The sequence below is a fragment of the Mustela erminea genome, chromosome 1, assembly GCF_009829155.1.
Source record: "Mustela erminea isolate mMusErm1 chromosome 1, mMusErm1.Pri, whole genome shotgun sequence".
Lineage (NCBI taxonomy): Eukaryota > Metazoa > Chordata > Mammalia > Carnivora > Mustelidae > Mustela > Mustela erminea.
Genome location: NC_045614.1, coordinates 205,219,467 through 205,239,386, shown reverse-complemented (window position 1 = coordinate 205,239,386; position 19,920 = coordinate 205,219,467). Strand labels below are relative to the sequence as shown.

The 19,920-nt window shown below is 43.2% G+C and overlaps 1 protein-coding gene across 2 annotated transcripts in view; it reads right to left on the bottom strand.

The window, feature by feature from the left end:
- The window catches only part of BACH1 (BTB domain and CNC homolog 1), a 43,632-nt gene extending 39,936 nt beyond the window's left edge, over nucleotides 1–3,696 (bottom strand). Inside the window, exon 1 of one of the 2 annotated variants that reach the window (XM_032353628.1) lies at nucleotides 3,556–3,696. The gene's annotated coding sequence lies outside the window, so the exon portion shown is untranslated. Of the gene's footprint in view, nucleotides 1–2,415; nucleotides 2,707–3,555 lie in introns of those variants that run through there. The other variant, XM_032353636.1, reaches the window with a different exon arrangement.
- Between the last annotated feature and the right edge of the window lie 16,224 nt (nucleotides 3,697–19,920).

The window sequence follows — 19,920 nt, the reverse complement described above, 5'->3', positions numbered from 1 at the left end:
TCACCCTCTGCCTATTCTGCCTGCAGCTCTCTGTCCTTCTGCTCTCTGACAAATACATAAAATATTTAAATAAAGAAGTAAACAGATACATAAATAAACAAATACAACCCTCCATCTAACAGAACCCTCAAGAAATGCAAGTTTTCAGATTAAAGCAATGCTCCCATTAACAGAACATTAGAAAATTGTTAGGAGCTGATTCGTAACACCTAAGTCTTGGAGAGATCTCTACAGTGAAGAGAACTTCTGACAACTGGTCATTTTAAAGAACTTCGCAATCATTATTCTAAACATTATTTCTCACAATACAGGAGTGTAGAAGGCACATGACCTACAAGATTTAACTGAATCTTAGCATACTCAGAAACTGATTTTCTAAATACACACATTCTCCTACGGGGGGAAATTCCACTTCCCAAGTGATGTACTGAATATGTAGTCTTTTTCTTTTTTTTTTAAGATTTTGTTTATTTATTTGCCAGAGAGAGAGAGAACACAGCAGGGGGAATGGGAGAAGGAGAGGCAGGCTTCCCACTGAGCAGAGAAGCCTGGATCAAGCAAGACCTGAGCCTAAGGCAGATGCTTAACAACTAAGCCATCCAGGCACCCCTGAATATGCAGTCTTATTAATCCTTACTAAAACAGATGTAAACTCGGCCCCCCAAAAATGGCTTCAAGGAGTAACAGAACAAAATAACTTTTAAAAGAATTTGTTATATCCAAGTCCTAATCCAATGTGTACATTATCTTTAGGTGCTCCCACTGCACCCTTTTCCAGATTACTACACTTCAGATCGCATATATTTAACAAACCAGCCAGCTGGCTTGTTTCCAAATTCAAAATACATGGTATCATACGTAAAGAGCAACTCTGAGTTTTTTTATTTCCACTCCCGATATCAACAATGTAATAAATTTACATTCAAGCTTCAAATCTTTAAAGTACAGCATTAAAAAGAATAGAACTACATATGCAAAAAAATGAATATTAAGAGTATTCTGAAAGAATGGTAGCTCTTAAGAGGAAATCAGAAGTTTGAAAAAATACTCCAATTGCTGAAAGAATGATATTGGCGGCGGTTAACAAATTCTTTTTGTTCCCCAACAGTAAAAGAAGAGCCCGTACCCACATTTTATAATATGTATGGACTCCTATTTATCTGTATCTTGCAACTTCCTTGTTTTACATAAAATTAAAATTTTAAAAATCAAAGTTTTATTATTTTCTTCCAAATGAATCATCCAGCACTTCACCTTGGAGATCCTAATACTTACTTGAAAAATTCATGTTTTCTAATCTCCTATAGTCTCAAACTTAGAGCAACAAAATTAACCACTTTTCCATTTACAAAATGTTTTAAGTGAATTACCATCAGTAAGAATTAGTCATTCTTTTGACCACAGGTAAGGGCCAGTCCCTGCCCTCCCCACCCCCCAACTTCCACATTTTCCATTCCTAAACTTTGTTAATAAGGGGGCTGTCTGGTGAGCTTGGGTCATTTTTACAGCAAGAAGTAATGAACTAAGATGCAAATACACTCTAGCACCATAACCAAGAGAATGAAATTTGTATATATATGGTTTACTTTTCATTAGACAGCTCCTTCTAGACTTGACCCAATGCAACCTGCCAATTCCATTCATACTCTCTCTCCACCAGAAACCAGTACTATATGCATGAAGAGCCAAGGGCCAAGAAAACCAAGAGGAACAAATTAAGTTCACTTTCTGAAATGTATAAACCACATAACAACAAAACCACAAGAGGGAAACAAAAAACTAAGTACAGTAATGGTAGTAAATATTTTTATGACAATCCTGTTATTAGGTTACCCCTAGCTGTAAACTTCTCGCTCAGTTTTAGCTCTCTCCAGCACAAATTCATTCTCAGGCAGTAGGTCATGAGGCCGCTCTGTGTTTAAACACAACCTCAGCACCACTTGGCCACTTCCTAAGACTGCTGTTGCTCTTCACCCACTCATTACCTGTATCAAAACAGACAACCCTGGCTGGGTCCCCTTCAGCCCTCCGAAGCAACCCCTCTTGAGCGCTCCTTGGCCTTTTATGGTGGAGGCATGTGATGAGCGTATCTGCACCAGCTGTTCTTAATTACCTCTCAGGCTGGGGTGAATGACTCAGCAACCCAACTTTTTTAAGGAGTCATCATCCTACCTTGTTATCCAACCAACATACTGAACAATGGTAAACCACCAGACCCAGCCATATTAAACAACAATAACACACCATGCAATGCAGTCACTAAACCAAAGCCATCCCACTCCAAGCTGACTCACCAAGAGTCCTTTTCTCCCCAGGCTTCTTTAGCCAAAGACAGAAGTGGCAAGTGCCTTCAAGCCCAACCCAGCCCAGCCCTTGCACCACTACCCAAGACCAGGAAGAAGCCAGCGTGCCCACCTCTTTCCATTTCTCTGCTTGACCATGTGAAGCGCTCAAGTGCTCGGTCACCAACACGTCCGGTGTGTCCCCCCGCCCTTGTCCTTCTGGACGGCTCTAAACGCAAAGCCTCCAGATAGACAGAAGGAGCGTTAAAGTATAGGAACAAAGACCCAGTAGTGGCATCCACCAAGGGTAACAGTCCCAACACCGATACAGTTCTCCAAAGAGATAAGCATCCCTACAAAACAGCCTTTGTTCCTTCGAGCATCGCACAGTAGCTTGTTTTTCCCCCACACGTCTTTCACAATTACTACTACACTATACCTAAATCGGCCCAAGTTTCACGCAGAAGGCTCGCTGCACAAAGGCGTTCCGCACAGTACTACTCAGTGACATAAACGGCCGCGCAAGAATGAGAAGGCAGTGGCACTCGTGCTCCCTTAGACAGGCACAAAGCGGGTGCCTCGGCCAGGGGCGCCCACCCTCACCACACCGTGGGAGTCTTAATTACAGCGTGTGGGCAAAACTCCAACAAAGGGAGCTCGGCGATGTCCGGTCCTCCAAACCCATCTCGGCTCAACCCAGCCCCGCAAGGTGGCATTTCTGCTCCGGCCACGACCTCGGCCATTCTCAACGTGACTCCACGCGCCGCAGACACCCAGGCCGGGCAGACCGGACGCGGGGCAGCTCACGGGACGCGTCGGGGGCGGCGGAGCGCGGTGGGAGGCGGCGGGAGGACGACACGGAGCCGGGGCCGGCCGCGCGGGCGGTGCTGATGTGTCACACGGTCCCGGAGGGCCGGGCTCGGACCCCGGCGCCGGAGAGGGGGCGGGGGGACCGGGCGCCCCGCGGCCCCGGCCGCTTCCCCGCCCCACCGCGCCCACCGCGCCCGCCCGAGGGGAAAGTGCGGCGGGGGCCCGTAAACAACAGCGCCGGCCGCGCGCTCGCAGCCCGGGGCGCAGGCAGGTCGCCCCTTCCGGCCCCCGAGGCCACTTCCAGGAAGAGGGGCCGCCACCGCCCCCCGCCCAGAAGGCCGCCGCCCGCCTCCCCGCCTCGCCGGCCCGGCCCGCGGGCGGCCCCTCACGGGCGGGCAGCCCGGACCGCGCGCCGCCGCGCGGACCCTCCCGGGAAGGACGCGAGGGACGCCGAGCCACTCACCAGAGCCGAGGCGCCGCGCGGCCCGACTGACGGCGGCGAGCGAGCCCAGCGGGCGGCGCGGGCAGCGGTCAGGTGACTCACTCCCTCCCCGCGGCCGGCCGCCCCCTTCCCTCCCCGGCCCTCCCTTCCCTTCCCCTCCCGTCCCCTCCCCTCCCTCTCCCTCCCTTCCCCTCCCTCTTTTCCCCTCCCCTCCGCCGCCGCGGCGGCCGCCACCACCTCCTAGTGCCTAAACCCCGCCTACCGGAGGCCCCGCCCCGTGGGTCCGCCTCGCGAGGCCCCGCCCCGCCCACCCCGCGGCGCTAAGCCCCGCCCCCGCCGGAGACCCCGCCCTCACTCGAGGCCTCAATCGGCGGGCTGCCGCCCGCTGGATTCCCGCGGCTGCGGCGGCTGCGGCGGCTGCGGCGGCTGCACCCTCCCGAGGCCGACGGAAGAGATCGTGGGCAGGGACTGCGCGGGCCCGGAGCAGACCTCCCAGGGGCGGCGGCGGCAGCGGGGGGGGGGGGGGGGGGCGGCGCTCGGCTCCCCTTTGCGAGGACAGTCGGCCGCCTGCACGGAAAAGCCACCGAGGACCACCTCCTCCTTCTCCTCCCCAAGGGTGCACAGAAGGGATAAGTCTGATGGCCTTGTGGACCCAAGCATTGCCAGGACGCTCAGAATTGAACGAAGCTGCCAAGAGCCCAGACAGAGTCCCACGGACAACAGGAGGTCCCTCCTCTGCCATCCCTTACTGGTGGCTGGGCGCCCAGGTTCTCAAGGTGGCAACTGAGCTTGCTGGAGGACGTATCGAATGCGTTCAGGATTTTGTAGAAAGCATCTGGCAGCCCTACTTCTGCTGTCTGACAAAGAAAATAAGGGCGTCCGCCTAACAGGTGTTCCCCTTTAGGCCGTGGCTGCCAGGAAACTTGGAGCCAGGTCCAGCGCCCAGTGGTGTCAGCCAGGTCAGCTCGAGCCCTGGTCAGGCTTTCCTCCTCCGATGCTTATTCTGGTGTTTATCCAATTGTCAGTTTTAAAACTCTGTCCCAAGCCATTTAGCACCTCTGGAGTGCAAAGCACTGTCTCTGCGAAAAGATACACACCAGGCAAAGCCCAAGCTTATCAATCTGGAGAGAGAACTGAGACTGTGCCAGCCAACCTGATTGGAGTTGGAATTGTCTGTGCAAAGGGATTTTGCTGTTGGTTTTTAGTTCAAGCGGAGAGAGAGAGGAGATGGATAGAAATTGGAGGCTGAACAGCCGCAGCACCACAGTGTGGGGACTCATTCTTGAACACAGGAGGACAGCCCTGGAGCTCCCAGGACAAAAAACGTTACCAAGATAGTAAAGTCAGGTATTATCACTAACGTGACTGAATGTGTACTCACAGGTTAGGGACAGCGGAGTTTCATCCAGAATACATGAGAAAGTGACAAGTGCAAGGAGTCAAGTGATTGTGCCTTCAAATCAGGGCAGGGGACGGCATTGCATGAGATCTTAACTGGGAAGATTGGGGCTCTGCAGTGTGCAACATGCTCTTAGTCCAGAGGTAGGAGGCCAATGGAATTCCAGACTGCCAGAGTTCACAGTGGGGGACAAAGAAATGCTGAGAAATGAGGAGAGAACACAGACCATAAAAGGATTTGGGTTCTTCCACATGTTAGAGTTTTTAAGTCTTCACTCTCCTTCTATCTAAGCCAATGAAATTAGGTTCTTCTTTCCTCCCACACTTGTACAGTTGTTTTCTAGATGAAGAACAGATCCTCCCCTTTGGGAGGAACTCTTCCTCCTTTGAATGACAGTGGTGATATTTTCTAGCATAACCTCTGATTTGCCTCATTATTTGAAAAGTTTTACAAATGTGGTGTGGAGATCAAGACAGCTAGGAATGACTCTCCAATTTTAGTGTGAGAATCTCTGGATGCTTGTAAAATACAGATGCCTGGGTCCTGCCCCAAAGATTCTGACTTCATGGGTCTAAATATTATCCAAGGATCTGCATTTTTAATGGTGACACAGGTGGTCTTCAAACCACTCTTGAGAAGTACTGAGTTAGATCTTATAGTGTGTAGTAGGGACAGGGTAAAAACTAAATTAGAGAACGAAATAAAACCAGGTCAGAATGGGCGTCATACACTGTTCTTAGAGTTTGGCCTTTGTTCCATGGGCTTACGGGAGTGCCTAGAGGTCTCTAAGTCGTATGATTCTTTCTAAAACTTTTTTTTTTTTTAATTTGACAGACAGATATTACAAGTAGGCAGAGAGGCAGGCAGAGAGAGAAGGGAAACAGGCTCCCCGCCGAGCAGAGAGCCCAATGCAGGGCTCAATCCCAGGACCCTGGGATCATGACCTGAGCCAAAGGCAGAGGCTTTAACCCACTGATCCACCCAGGTGTGCCCCAAGTCATATGATTCTTTTTAGAAGCTAATTCCAGAGAACTTCATTCACTCCATCTCTGTTGCTTTAGCTCTTTTTGTCTTTAAAAATTCATGTGCTGTCCAGGCAACAACATTTAGGGAAGGGGATCAAAAAATAGGCTTTAAACTGCAGATGATTACCAAGAGAAATAAATATTAGTGTCACCAACTTGAAAAACAGCCAGTTGACATGTCTTCCCTCCAAAGGGATTGTGATTGAAACATATCTCCCCTGTCCCTGATTGGGAGATTTTCATGGAAAATAAACCTATTTTATTAGAAAACAAGGAGGACATCCCGAAACAGCATGGGCGAGCATGCCCTCATGTTCACCTGACATCTGAAACAAAGGGGAAAGAGATGTAACCTCTGGCTGGAGATGTGCACAAAGTCTAAGATCAAACCAACCAAAAAAGGCAGATGAAGGAGAAAAAAGAAGACCGTATTGGAGAAGAGCTTCGTGGAACAAGACCCAAACTGGTGAAAGTGGTGCTGCCCAGACACCAGATTTAATGACAACCAAAGTGGTTCAATGAAGAATCCCAGCATGGAAAAATCCTTGTGCCTCCAAAAACCAATCGGAGGCCAGAGTGGACTAACAGTGGCTGTGAAATTTGTGTCGCCCTCCTCGTCAAGAAAGGGAGTTTCTTTTTCATCCCCTAATTTGTAAGAAGAATCGCAACCCAATGATCAGGGCTTAGAGGGAAGTTCAGCTCAATAAGAAAAAATCTATAGAAAAGACTTTCATCTTAAGCCTGTTTCAAGCTCCCTGACCTGACACTTAAAATTTCCCACAATTACAGACTGATGGTGCCCCAAATTTCCCTCACTCTGTGGCATGTATTTATATAATGAAGTAGAGAAAATGTTATTCTCTTGGAAGGTCATGCTGGACAGTATACTTATTATATAATGAATGAATGAGATTACTGAAGTTACTAAATGTTTGATGCAAATGCTTTCCTGTGGAGCCAGTGACGTTTGTGCATGTTGCTAAGTCAGAAACAGCACATAGAGTGCCTTCAGCCAAGGTCACATGGCTGCAAAGAACGGAGAAAAATCCAGCCCAATAGCTTTGTTATATGTATTTGTTGATGTTCACATCAAGGACTATATAACCTTGACTCTTGATATTTTATCTTTAAAATTCATGCAAGTATTAAATTCTACTCCATAATAATAAAAATTTCTTCAAAACTAAGGATATATAATATATATGTGTGTGTGTGTGTATATATATATATATATATATATATATATATATATAGTAAAAGTGACACAGTTGGTAGAGGGGCTGTATTTTAACTCACCTCTGGCCTATATCATTTTATTCACCTAGAGCAGTGTTGTCAACAGAGGCCAGTTTTACCCCTCCAGGAAATATTGGTGTTGATAAGGAAGGGAGGAAATGCTACTGATATCTAGGGGATAGAGGCCAGAGATGTGGTTAAACACCCGACAATGTATAAGACAGTCCCCGTGGATAAAAAAAACTTAGTGAATAAGCACACTTCATTCCCCATTCAAACAAAGAATCCTCTGTCCCCAAGTGTCAGTAATGCCAAGGTTGAGAAGCCCTGAGCTAGTTGTACTCATGCTTCAATGGGAGAAATGTGTATATACCCTTGATAAAGATAAGCTACTGAATTTTCCGTAGCTTCCTAACAACCAGGTTAAAAAGGAAACCTGATCAGTCAGGACTGAGCTAAATGGGGGTTGCACTGAAGTGACCACAGTGAGAGAAAAAAGTACTGAAAGCCTAGGGAAGAGAAAATGAACACAGCCGCGAGGACCCCACCCTCCCCACCACCCCCAACACACCAACTTGTCCCCCAGGCTGGGCTGCTTTAGGTAGGAAGCACTTTGGAAATGGAGTAGAATGATGGCTGACCTCTAAGATCTAAGAGCCATAAAAGGAGACCTCTTGGATCAGAGGACAGATAAGTATAGTGCCACAAAATCACTGGATTTTCACTATTGGCCACTCCAGATTCCCTCTCTAGCTTTCTCCACCCTGCTTTGTGTTGCAGGACAAAGGTCTCTAGCCACAGAATCCATGGGTTCCCCTCCTGCCTCGCTTCTGGTTGTGTTTGGATGGTGGGAGGCATCAATAGGAACATAGCTGTTTCTCTGCCAGGCAATAGGTTGGCTGTAGCCATAGTCCTCTACCAAGACCTCAGTTCTTGCCAGGCAAACTATTCCTAGAGCTATAGCAAAAGCAGCATCATTCTAGGAGTGAAAGCTATACCTCCCCACCTTGGTTAGCCCCAGGGTGCACCATTATCCCACTATCCCTTAGTGGGTTACATGTCTTCCCCTTTATAAGTGGTCCCATATGTTTCTTGCCAGTTCCCTGACTGATTCACCAGGCCAAGACTTGCAGGTAGCCAGAATGAATATATGAACACATATCAGGAGCGGGGGGGTTCCGTAAAATCTGAAGCCAAGAAAAGGGAGAACTAGAGGCATAAATAGAGGCACACATCTCTCATGCTGCCCAGAGGGGAGGGTGCACTGGCCAGGATACAGTATTTTCTTCCCGAGTACTATTTATTCCTAAGTACATAGTGAGGAGAGAAGCCACAGGCTACTGTGGTTTGGTTCCACTAGATTAGCCATTAAGGTCACCCCACTCGCATCCCTCTTTGGTTTCTTTCTAATGACTTGCACATACATTGCACATATATTGCACACACATACATTTGCCTGAGATTGGTTGGTGAACATTTGGTACGCTTGCTGGCAATATTCTCACAGTGAACTAATAAATGATCTTGGCGGTTTTCTTCCTGTCTCTGCAGCTTTGGGCGAGCGTGCATCCGAAGGATGAATTGACACTGATGCATCAGCAGTTCAGCTTCCTGCATCTGCCAGTTCAGAATGTGGGACGTTTCACAAGGCAAAGCAAAGCCCAACATGGCTTAGTCCAGGTGCTAGCTAGTTCACAGAAACACTCTGTATATTCATTATTGGTGACTTCGGGACTGACCTTTAGACCAGGGACACTTATTCCCACTCACTTCCCTTTTCCTAAATCCCTTTTTGGCAGACATTGCTAGTCGTCTACCCAATTTCCCTTCTTCCTTCTTCCTTTCTAACAGAATTCTAATTGTGCTCAAAAACACTTAAAAACACCACCCCAGACTCCATTAACTATGTGACCGAGCTCTGTTCAACCAGATATAAGTAAACATGCACTTTACTGAACGTCCAGGAAAGCTTTTACTGTCGTGATAGCATAAGAGCAGATCAGCTGGTATGCACTTTTACGCTCTTCTCTCCCCATCAAAAGACTGGAGGTGCAGCTTTTTTCTTTCAATCTTGAGGATGAAAACCACAGGCTAAGGATAGCAGAACAGGAAGCTAAAAGGAAGCTCAGGTCCTTGATGTCTACCCTGAGCAGCTGACCAGCCCTGGTTGTGGGGTTTACTTTCTAATCATCCCAGAGAAAGAAAACCCTATTTGGTTAAGCTTCAGGAGTTCAGTTTCTATTACATGAAGCCAAATGCAATCTCAACAGACACCCCTTCTGCATCTCAAGGCTTTGACTGGTTCCCCCCATATCATTGTGTTTAAATGCATGCACTAAGGACCCCTACAGGCATGCATCCTAGGTTATGTGGGAATAAATGGATTGTTATGAACATACACAACCTGGACACGTGACCCTGGAAGCTGGCAAATGAATGGCATTCCGTAGCAGCATGATAGTGTTGAGAGTAGAAGGGCAAAAAAATAGATCTTATTTATGAAATTTGAAGAATAGTATTATTGATTTCAGGATTTCCATCTCCTCTTAGATATAACTAGGTCACAAATAAGAAAACAGAGATGCAGAGAAACTAGTAAAAATACTCTGATAAAATTCCAGGAAATGGCTCTCTGAAACATGGGACAGCTGCCAAATGGTGGTGGGGAGGTGGGGGAGGAAGTTAAAAATCTTTCAAAACAATTTCATGGATTTAAGCTCTGCAAAAGCATTAGGAGGGCATAAGAAATTGCATGGAATTATTCTGATCATTTAAATTCTTCCTCTGTTATTGTGCATTCTATAACTGAATAATCAGAAATCTGCATCATAATGAATAGATTACATGAACTAAAAGAAGCAAACCCACTTAAAGCAGCCAAAATAAAGAAATATATGTTAAATCCACATCTATCCCAACCAACCCACACTGGGCTTAGGGGAAGCAATAGGAATGAAGAGATGTTGAATTCCAGTTAGGAAAAAAAAAAAAATCTTTGTACTAATAATTTGAAATTTTTACCTAAATAAAAGGCGGCTTTAGAATTAATATTAAGCTTAGAGTTCTAAAAGCATCAATTTAAATTGATTAGAACACTAGAAAATTGCCTCCTGGCTATATAAGATTTCCAGAAGAAATACCACTGGGAATGTTTTTTTAATATCCCTCAGGATAAACAAGAAAAGGAAACCGAGGGCATATCTCTAATTAGCTACATGTGCCCCTTGGGTTTCTAAAAACAAGCTCTAACATAATTTGATTCTTTGTCCTCAGCAATGAGAAGTCAAGCATAAAGCCATTTGCAAGCACCACATGATGTGCCATAGAAAGGAGCAAAAATAATCATAGACATTTCCATCAGTCTATTTAATAGACAAAAGTCCATGTTTCTGTTATCGTATCCAGATAAATCAGGCTTCGCCTTTCTTACTTCTTTACTTGGTGCCTGAAATCCCTTGGAGATTAATTTTTGGGGATGAAAGTTTTGCATATTCAGAAGTTCTCTGTGGAATTAAAGTTCTGTCAAAGGGCGTAAATACAGTAAGCCACACTCAAGGACAATCACAATCACTCTAGAGAGAATAAGTTTATAAAAATACAGCAGATAGGGTTCAAATATGTCTTCGTGGGGAAATGGGAGGGGGTATCTAGAATAGGAACCATGAAGTCTTAAGAATTAAGGGTCTTAAAATGGGGCCGAGGAGGACAATAGAAAGGAAAGAATGACTAAGCAGTAGGACACCAACCAAGACCAATTCGGAATCATTGTGAAGAGCTAGTGCAGCTTTTGGAAAGTGTATCTAGTCATTAAATTTTTACTATAAACCCATCTCTAAGTATGAGATTGAAAATAAGATCCTCGCTGGAATGCCTGGGTGGCTCAGTCCCTTAAGCCTCTGACTGTCCCTCAGGTCATGATCTCAGGTCCTGGGACCCAGCCCCCCACGGGCCCCCTGCAGTGGAGCTCCACACTCAGTGGGAGTCTACGCCCACCCCTCCCCACTCCTACTCACAGATGTGCACACTCTCTCTCTCAAATAAATAAAATCTTAACCCCCCCACAAGAAAAGGAAAAGACGATCCTCAGAAATTATAAATTAATCAGTATTAGTAGAAAAATTAAGGACCGCAAATATAAAAGCATGAGCAGCAGGAAAGGTTCAGATACATCTATCTTAATCGTCATTAATATGCTAAAGCTATGTGTGCATTTCATACTTGATCATTTACAGGCCATTTTCATAGATTTTGTTTCATTTGATACACTACCCTCTAAGGCAGATAAAACAGAGTATCCGATTTTTAAAATGAGGAAGCTGAATTTGGGAGCCAAAAGCTAGTAAAGGTTGCCACACCGTGCTTCGGGCTCCTTAACCAAAAACCCTTTCCTCTACCTGAAACAGTTTCCCTGAGGACCCACAAATAAATACAGAGAAATGAACTTGAATCCATGGAGCTCAATATTGTCCATTGCATTGAATTATATGCATGTTCAAACCTTTATATCGCACAAGGTGCAGTGATACCCTTTATTTTTCATGAAGTATGATTTGTGATACTTAATCACAAATTTCTACAAAATTTGTCTGTCAACTCTCTCGTGCAGTAGGATTTGTAGGGGATTTTTTTAAATCACTTTTACCTGTAATGTTCAAACATGGCAAGATCTTGGTCTTTCTGGAGGCCTCGTGGGAGGGACTATGGGACAAGCCAGGGATGGCCTAGATTAGAAGCTGCTATCGGAATCACCAGGTCCAGAGACTAAGTGTTTTTATTGGTATTGAGTACTTATTAGTCCAATTCAAGTTGACAGGGAATCATTGATAAGACAATAGATGGAACACAAATTAACATAGGCTGGTTTGGGAAGAAATTTTTTCCTCTTGGAGAGGCACTTCAGCATAGTGGGGACAAGCATGGGCTCTAGAGCCAGACTGTCTGAATCCCAATTCTACTTCTTTCCTATTTTGGCTTGTTTCTTCAACCATAAATGGGGGTTATGCTAATATTCATTCCTAGAGTCGTTGTAAACATTACATGAGCTAATATGCAGACAGCATTTAGAACAACACATAGTATAAGTTATGTAAGTATTAGCTTTATTAGTATGGAAGCCAAAAATGTTCAAGAAAGGTAACCACATTAAAAGCAATGGAAAAGCAGAGATCAGGTCTTGCCCAGCCCCAACTTGCTGATTCTGAGAAGGGAGTAGAGAGCCTGAAGAAAAAGAAGGGCCCCACCGATTTTATGGTTTTGTTCTTAATGTAATGCAAATACAAATCATTTATTAGTGTGAAACTACACAAGAGCTCTTTACCCTAAGTTAAATTTAAATTCAAATCTTAGTTACCAACTAGCATAATGCTAGGTTTCAGAAGAGAGAATGTATGTGGGCTTTGAGATGAGCATGTTCTAAAGTGAAACAAAAACCATGGGAACAGCTTGATGGGGAGTAAGTTGGGGGAATAGTGGACAATGTCTGTGATCCAGTCTGGCCCTTCAGACCCCTTTGACATTTTTGTTCCCCTCTCTACCTTTCATGTGGTTTTGCTCCCCATGACTAGCGCCTGTAGTCCTTCTCTAGACGACTTCATTTGGTCTACTGATCCAGAAATGGCTGTGAATCGACCTGCCCCGGGTGGTATTTAGTTGATGGACACAGAGGTATAAAAGCCAACTCCATTGCTTCAAGTTGCCCTGTGGGATCAGGCTGAGCCTACTTTCTGTAGGGCCTCGTTTGGCCTCCGCTTCCGTTTCCTTCTTCCTCCATTTCCTTCCTGGCTTCCATAAGGAAGAAATAATAAATAATAAGTAAATCAGGTGCACGTGAATCCTTGTGTCAAAGTCTGCTTCTGCGGAGCCTGACCTAAGATAGAACTAAAGATAATTTTTGTCTTATTTTATAATTAATGATCTGTAATTAAGGCAGGCTCTGGGGACAGAAGATCTGCATTCAAATCTTGTCTTGGCACTTAGCTGTGCCAACTTCTCTGTGCCTCCTTCTCATCTGTGAATGTTTTTGATTTAATTCTTCTTGACACAACCAAGAGCTACCTTAGATTCTGTGTCACCTAGGTAGAGGAACAAATCCACATTTGATGAATGCTGGGCACAGGGCTAGAGATCATCAATACTATCTCATGTAATCTTCACAACAACCAAAAGAGGCATGTATGCCCACCTCTATTTCATGATGAAGAATTTGTGAGTCAGAGAAGTTATTTGCCCAATGTTATATGAAATTAGTCTTTAAATTCACAGAAGCTAATGTGGAATGTATAATTATAAGAAGGATTCCCCAAAAAAGGTAAACTTCTGTTATGCATAATGCCCTTAGTTGTATAAAGATGCCTTCCCTTCTGGACTATAAAAGGTACCTAGAAGCACATCCTCCATTGTGGGACTACAGTAAATATTGAGACAGTGCAAAGATATGTGAAACAGACCCTACTGAATGATATTGTTGAGAGATGGCAACTCAAGTTTTCCAGGAGAAGAGAGAGAAAAGGGGGTAGATAAAGACTGGCCTACTAAACATCACTGGCAGGAAGGAAATCAGAGAAGGGGCAGGGGGCTCTCAGTGTTAAATTATGATGGGAAATCAGATGAAGTGAAAAAGGAACCACTGGAGAAATGGAGACATAAACTTCTCAGAACAGTGGTAATCATCATTTCTCCAAGATTGGCGCCAGGAAAAACTCTCTGCAAGTTGTGATTAGCATAATTACCAGGGTAAACCAAATAAGAACTCAAGTGTGTTAGTCCAGGTCCTCCAGAAAGCAGACACCAAGATGAGATTAAACATTTGATTAGGAGGAGTGCCTATACGAAAGGAAGTAGGGAGGGAGCCAAAAAAGACTGGCAGAACCGTAAGACTCCAATACACATGGACTTCAAGCGAAGGCAAGAGGGGGAGAAGGTTGCATGGAAGCGTCCTAGGAATGGGTTACAGGCTAATGAAGGGTCAGCAAAACCATCAGGAAGGCCTTGAGTCTACACTGACTCTGGTAGGAGTCCTGTGGCTGTGTGAATGGGACTGCCTCAGTATCCCCCACTGCACTCCTTCACTGACAGGGAGCAACCCATGTAAGGCATGGACTTGAACTAAGATGTCATTGATTTTCAAAGCTTAGCAGCTGTGACCCTCAGTCAATTACAATTGCATCTTGCAGTAGAAGGTCTGGGAGATGCATTCTCATGGCTTATCAAGTTCCCAAAAGTGTCTGAATGTTACAAAGCTACATCCCTTTTATTCTCAGTGTTTCCTAGAAAAATCATGCAATTAGTCACCTTTTTTGAGTACCTATGTGCAGCAATCCCTACACTGGATACCTCACGTTTTTCTTCTTTTGTAGTCCTTGAAGTAGCCCTGTGAAGGAAATACTCTTACTCCCATCCATAGATGAAGAATCCAAGGCTTGGAGAAGTTAAAAACTTACCCATTAATACAAAGATACTTAGGAGTAATGCCAAGATTCAACTCAGGCACTCTGACTTCTGGGGCTAATCGTCATACTATAACAATATTATCAATTTCGGTATTAGATAAGATTCTTCTGAAAATTTGGTGAGCCAGTACATGTAAAGACCCTTAACACAGGGGCGCCTGGGTGGCTCAGTGGGTTAAGCCTCTGCCTTCCGCTCAGGTCATGATCCTAGGGTCCTGGGATCGAGCCCCACATCGGGCTCTCTGCTCAGAGGGGAGCCTGCTTCCTCCTCTCTCTCTGCCTGCCTCTTTGCCTACTTGCAATCTCTGACTGTTAAATAAAATTAAAAAAAAAAGACCCTTAACACAGTGTCTGGCCAGGTAGGAAGAGCTCGAGGAATGTTGTTATTTGGTAGGTAAGCCAGGACTCACAAGCAACTCTGATCAATGCTAACATCTGTACTCTTGGTCACGGGTGCTGAACAGTCATCCATGTAAATTCAGTGTTTCAATCAGATAGCATTGGGAACAGCTGAGGAACAGTATTTAAAAAAAGAAAAAGGAGGGCTATAACGAAACTTTCGTTCACGAAATAATATCCGTCACACAGATAGAATTCAATGATAGGAGACACTAAAAATGTAAGTCATGCTTTCTTTGGTTCCCTAGGGAAGAGAGTCACACAGGTGTGGCCTGTTTACTGCCTATTCATAAATAGAAATAGGTAAGATTTATGAGACTGCCAAAGGGAAAAGGTTGAGACAAGTTACTCTCTACATTTTTTTTCTTTGTTTTATATAGATTTTTCAGCAAATTTATTGTTTATTGTTTATCAGCCCGGTTTATCAAACAAATGCCTCTGGTTATTTATTTAAATTGTACTTTAAAGGCAAGCTATTGCTTTTTAGGGAAGAGGACAGAGCTGGTTTGTGTTTACTGTGCTAAATTAAGCAGGTGACTTTGGACCTTGAGCTAAGGATAAATCTTCTGTTCTAAGAAATGTCAGTGATCTTGTGATTTTTGAAAATTTTTTTAATTTTTTCAATTTATTTATTTTCAGAAAAACAGTGTTCATTATTTTTTCACCACACCCAGTGCTCCATGCAATCCGTGCCCTCTATAATACCTACCACCTGGTACCCCGACCTCCCACCCCCCTGTCACTTCAAACCCCTCAGATTGTTTTTCAGAGTCCATAGTCTCTCATGATTCACGTATTTCTTTTTAATCTCTCTTTTTTTTAAGATTTTATTTATTTATCAGAGAGAGAGGGAGAGAGCGAGCACAGGCAGACAGAATGGCAGGCAGAGGCAGAGGGAGAAGCAGGCTCCCTGCTGAGCAAGGAGCCCGATGTGGGACTCCATCCCAGGATGCTGGGATCATGACCTGAGCTGAAGGCAGCTGCTTAACCAACTGAGCCACCCAGGCGTCCCAACCTTTTTTTTTTAGAAGACAGCAGAAAGGGAGAAAAAAAATGTTTGTAGGAAAAGAGATCTGGACTTCGGCTTATGACCAAGACGGAGTAAGAGGGACAAGATTTACCCTCCTGCCAGAAAGAGCCAAAAAAAAAATCAGAAAACAATGTGAAACAGTGGCTTTTAGACATTGGATTCTGACAACATAGGTCAGGGCTTGCTGAACGAGGGGAAACACACAAGCTCAGTCCTATGAGTCCTATGAGGGACCCCAGGTGGAGCTTGGTAGTCAATCTGAGTTGAGATGAAGATAGAGCAGACACTGTTAGTCTAGAGAAACCAAGGTGTCTGGAATTAACAGAGCAGAATGCCGAAGAGAAGGAGCTACATAAAGAGAGGACTCTAGCAATCTGTAGAGGGTCCTCCTTGGGTCCTCAGTGTAGTAAGTGCACGTCTGTGAGGAAAATGCTGGAGGACAGGGTAGGAACCACCCAAAAGGAGCAGAGGGAGCCAATACTGGAGCTCATAAAGGCTGGGAATAGTTCAGGTTCTACAAGCCAGAATGGGAAAAAAAAATCTCATCACCCATGGGGTAGGAAGTGGAATATTCAGAAGGATCCTCCTTCAGTAATGGGGCAAAATTGGCCCTAAATGTAAGGCTGCTCCGGTCTCCATTAACAAAGCTTAAAAGCAAGACTTGAAACAATCATACTGTCTTCACAGCTGCACCTCAATGGAACTCAAGAAAATTTATGAGAATAAAAAGTATCCATCATCCAACAGGTAAAACTCACAGTGAATGACATCCAATCAAATATTACCAGGCATACAAAGAAGCAGGAAAATATGACAACCCCTAAAGAAAAGAAAAACCAATCAAAAGAAAAATATCCAGAACTGATAGGGATACAAATGTAGAATTAATAGGCAAGGATATTAAAATTGATACTATAACTATATTCTGTATGTCCAAGAAGATAGAGAAAAAATTAGATGTTTTAAGTAGAGATGTGGCTTATTAATATTACCCAAATCCAACTTCTAAGGGGAAAAAACACGATGTCTTAATGAAAATTCCATCAGTGAGATGGGATTAATATCAGTTTGGACATTGTGGAAAAAACAAGTAGTTAATTTGAGGACACAGCAACAGAAGTAATCCAAAATGAAATGGAATAAACAACTGGGAGAAGAAATAAATAGAACATCACTTAACTGCGGCCCAACCTCAGCAACGGAAGATCCATGTAATTGGAGATCCTAAAGCAAAGGAAGGGAAAGAAAAACCATTTAAGATGTAATGGCTGGAAATTTTTCCAAATTTGTTGAAAACCAAAAACATGCACATCCAAGAAAGTCAAAAATCTCAAGCACAGGAAAAGGGATTTTAACTGCACAACCCAAACAAATTTAGAATGGATGGATTGCACAACCATAAACATTATCAAGATAAGGAGACAATACCTAGAGCCATATTCAAAACAATTAAAAGAGTTTTTATTCAGGAAGTCAGGTAAAGTAAGAAACCTCCACCCAACCATTTCAAAAACATGATGTTATGTATAAGGAAGGAGCAATTAGAAATGTGAAAGATAAAGTTTTTTTTTTAATACTTTATTTATTTATTTGTCAGAGAGAGAGCACAAGCTGACAGAGTGTCAGGGAGAGGGAGAAGCAGGCTCCCTGCTGAGCAAGGAACTGGATTTTGGATTTGATCCCAGGACCTTAGGATCATGACCTGAGCTAAAGGCAGAGTCTTAACCAACTGAGCCACCCGGGTGTCCCCATAAAGTTTAATATATTAAAGTGTAGAATAAAGTCAAAATTAAATCCATAGAAATGGATGACTGAAATACCTCATATGATAATGGTAAAAATATCACCATCCCTAAACTATTGCTAAGCTTCAGAACTGTACTTTCAATGATCTCTTGGCATATTCATGTTCTCAAAGTTTCTTAATTTGGTACTTACATCTTATTATCATACTACCCCCATCACCCCATCTTAGTCCTCACCTCAAATTCCTCTACTGTTGATATTTCAATCTCCATTAATCAACTACCTTCTTCCAGAATATCTTGTCCCCACCTATTACCTCCAGCTTCCTCAAAACCAATCACCAAAGCCTGTGGATTTTACCTCTGAAATATCCTTAATATCAAGTAGTTTCCACCCCCCACCACCCCCCCGCCCCGTGTCTATTCTCATGGCCTCAGGCCTTTATCAGTCCTTTAATTTTAATCTAAATATAAACATTTTACTGAAACAAAGCATAAAAACAGAAAAGGCACAAATCACAAGTGGACAACTTAAAAATTTTAACAAAATGAAAATGTACCTATTTAACCACCATCTAAATCAATGTATAGAATTTTTCCATTCCCCCAGATGACTCCCTAATATTGTCTCTCAATAATTACCCATTTCCCCAAAAGATAACCACTGTTCTAAAACCTCACGCAGAAAATTAGTTTTGCCTGTTTTGTGAACTTTTATATAAGTGGAATTACACAGTCTATGATCTTGTATCTGGCTTCTTTAGCTCTGCATTATTTTTGCAAAATTCATTTCTGTTTTTAGGAGTAGCAATCATATACATATTCCATTGCTGAAGAATGAACCACAATGTATGCATCCCTTTTACTGTTTGTCGCCATATGGATTATTTCCAGTTTAGGGCTACTATAAATAAAGTTGCTCTGAACATACCTGCAAATGTTTTCTGGTGAACTTACTCACACGTTTGTATTAGATATAAAACTAGGAGTGAGATTGCTAGGTTAAAGGATATCCAGAGGTTCGGCCTTGGTAGATACTACCCAGCAACTTTACAAAATGGTTATTGAGTTTACCTTCCTGCTCTTGGTACATGAGAGTTCTGATTGTTTCATGTCTACCAAAACTCTTGGCATCATCAATTCTCAGTTTTTCCATTCTGGTAGTACATAATATTTCCCTGTGGTTTTAATTTGCATTTTCATGATGTTAAACCCCTTTTCATAAACGTATCAATTGTTTCAAAATTCTGATACATGAAGTCTTGTTTGAGTCTTGCCACTTTCTTTTGGATTGTCTATATTTCCTTAATGAGTTCTAGGAAGACCTTGTCACTTTTTTCCTCACCCTGTGGCTTGCCGTTTCAATCTTTCAGTTGGTTTTGGTTTCATTTAATCAATTTTCTAGTGATGTAATCTATATGCAATTAACTGCACAGATTTTAAGTGTATAGTTCTCTGAGTTGTGACAAATGTATACACATGGGTATTCCAATTTCAGTCATTTGAGGAACTGGATGTCTTAACAATCCTGAATCTTACAATGCACAAAAATGATTTAATTCATCATTTACTTAGATGTATTTCACTTTTTCTCTGCAATGTTTTTGTAGTTTACAATATACTGGAGGTAATAGGCTGTTCAATAGGACAAGAAAAATAACTAAAAGGGATGACAAATGGATAGAACCAAAACTTTATATTAACAGTCGATACCTTTTTTAATGCAGAAAATAGTAAGAAAAAATTTAACTTACAAGAATTAGTAAGTGAATTTAATGAGGTCACAGAATACAAGATTAAGGTACAAAAATCAACTGTCTTGCACACATTTTGTTACATTTATTCTTACTATATTATGATAGCTGATGGCTACTGTAAATGGTATTGTTTTTAAATTTTACTTTCTAGTTGTCTGTTACTAGTATAGAGAAAGTCAACTTCTTGTTTTCCTACCTATTATTATCTCACCCTCAAGAGCATCATGCCCAAAACCACCCATTTACCTCTCCTTTGCTGATTACTTACTTTTAAGACCCAGCTCGAAAATCATTTCCTGATTAGAACTTTCCCTAACTTTCCCAGGAAAAATGAATGACTCTGTGCT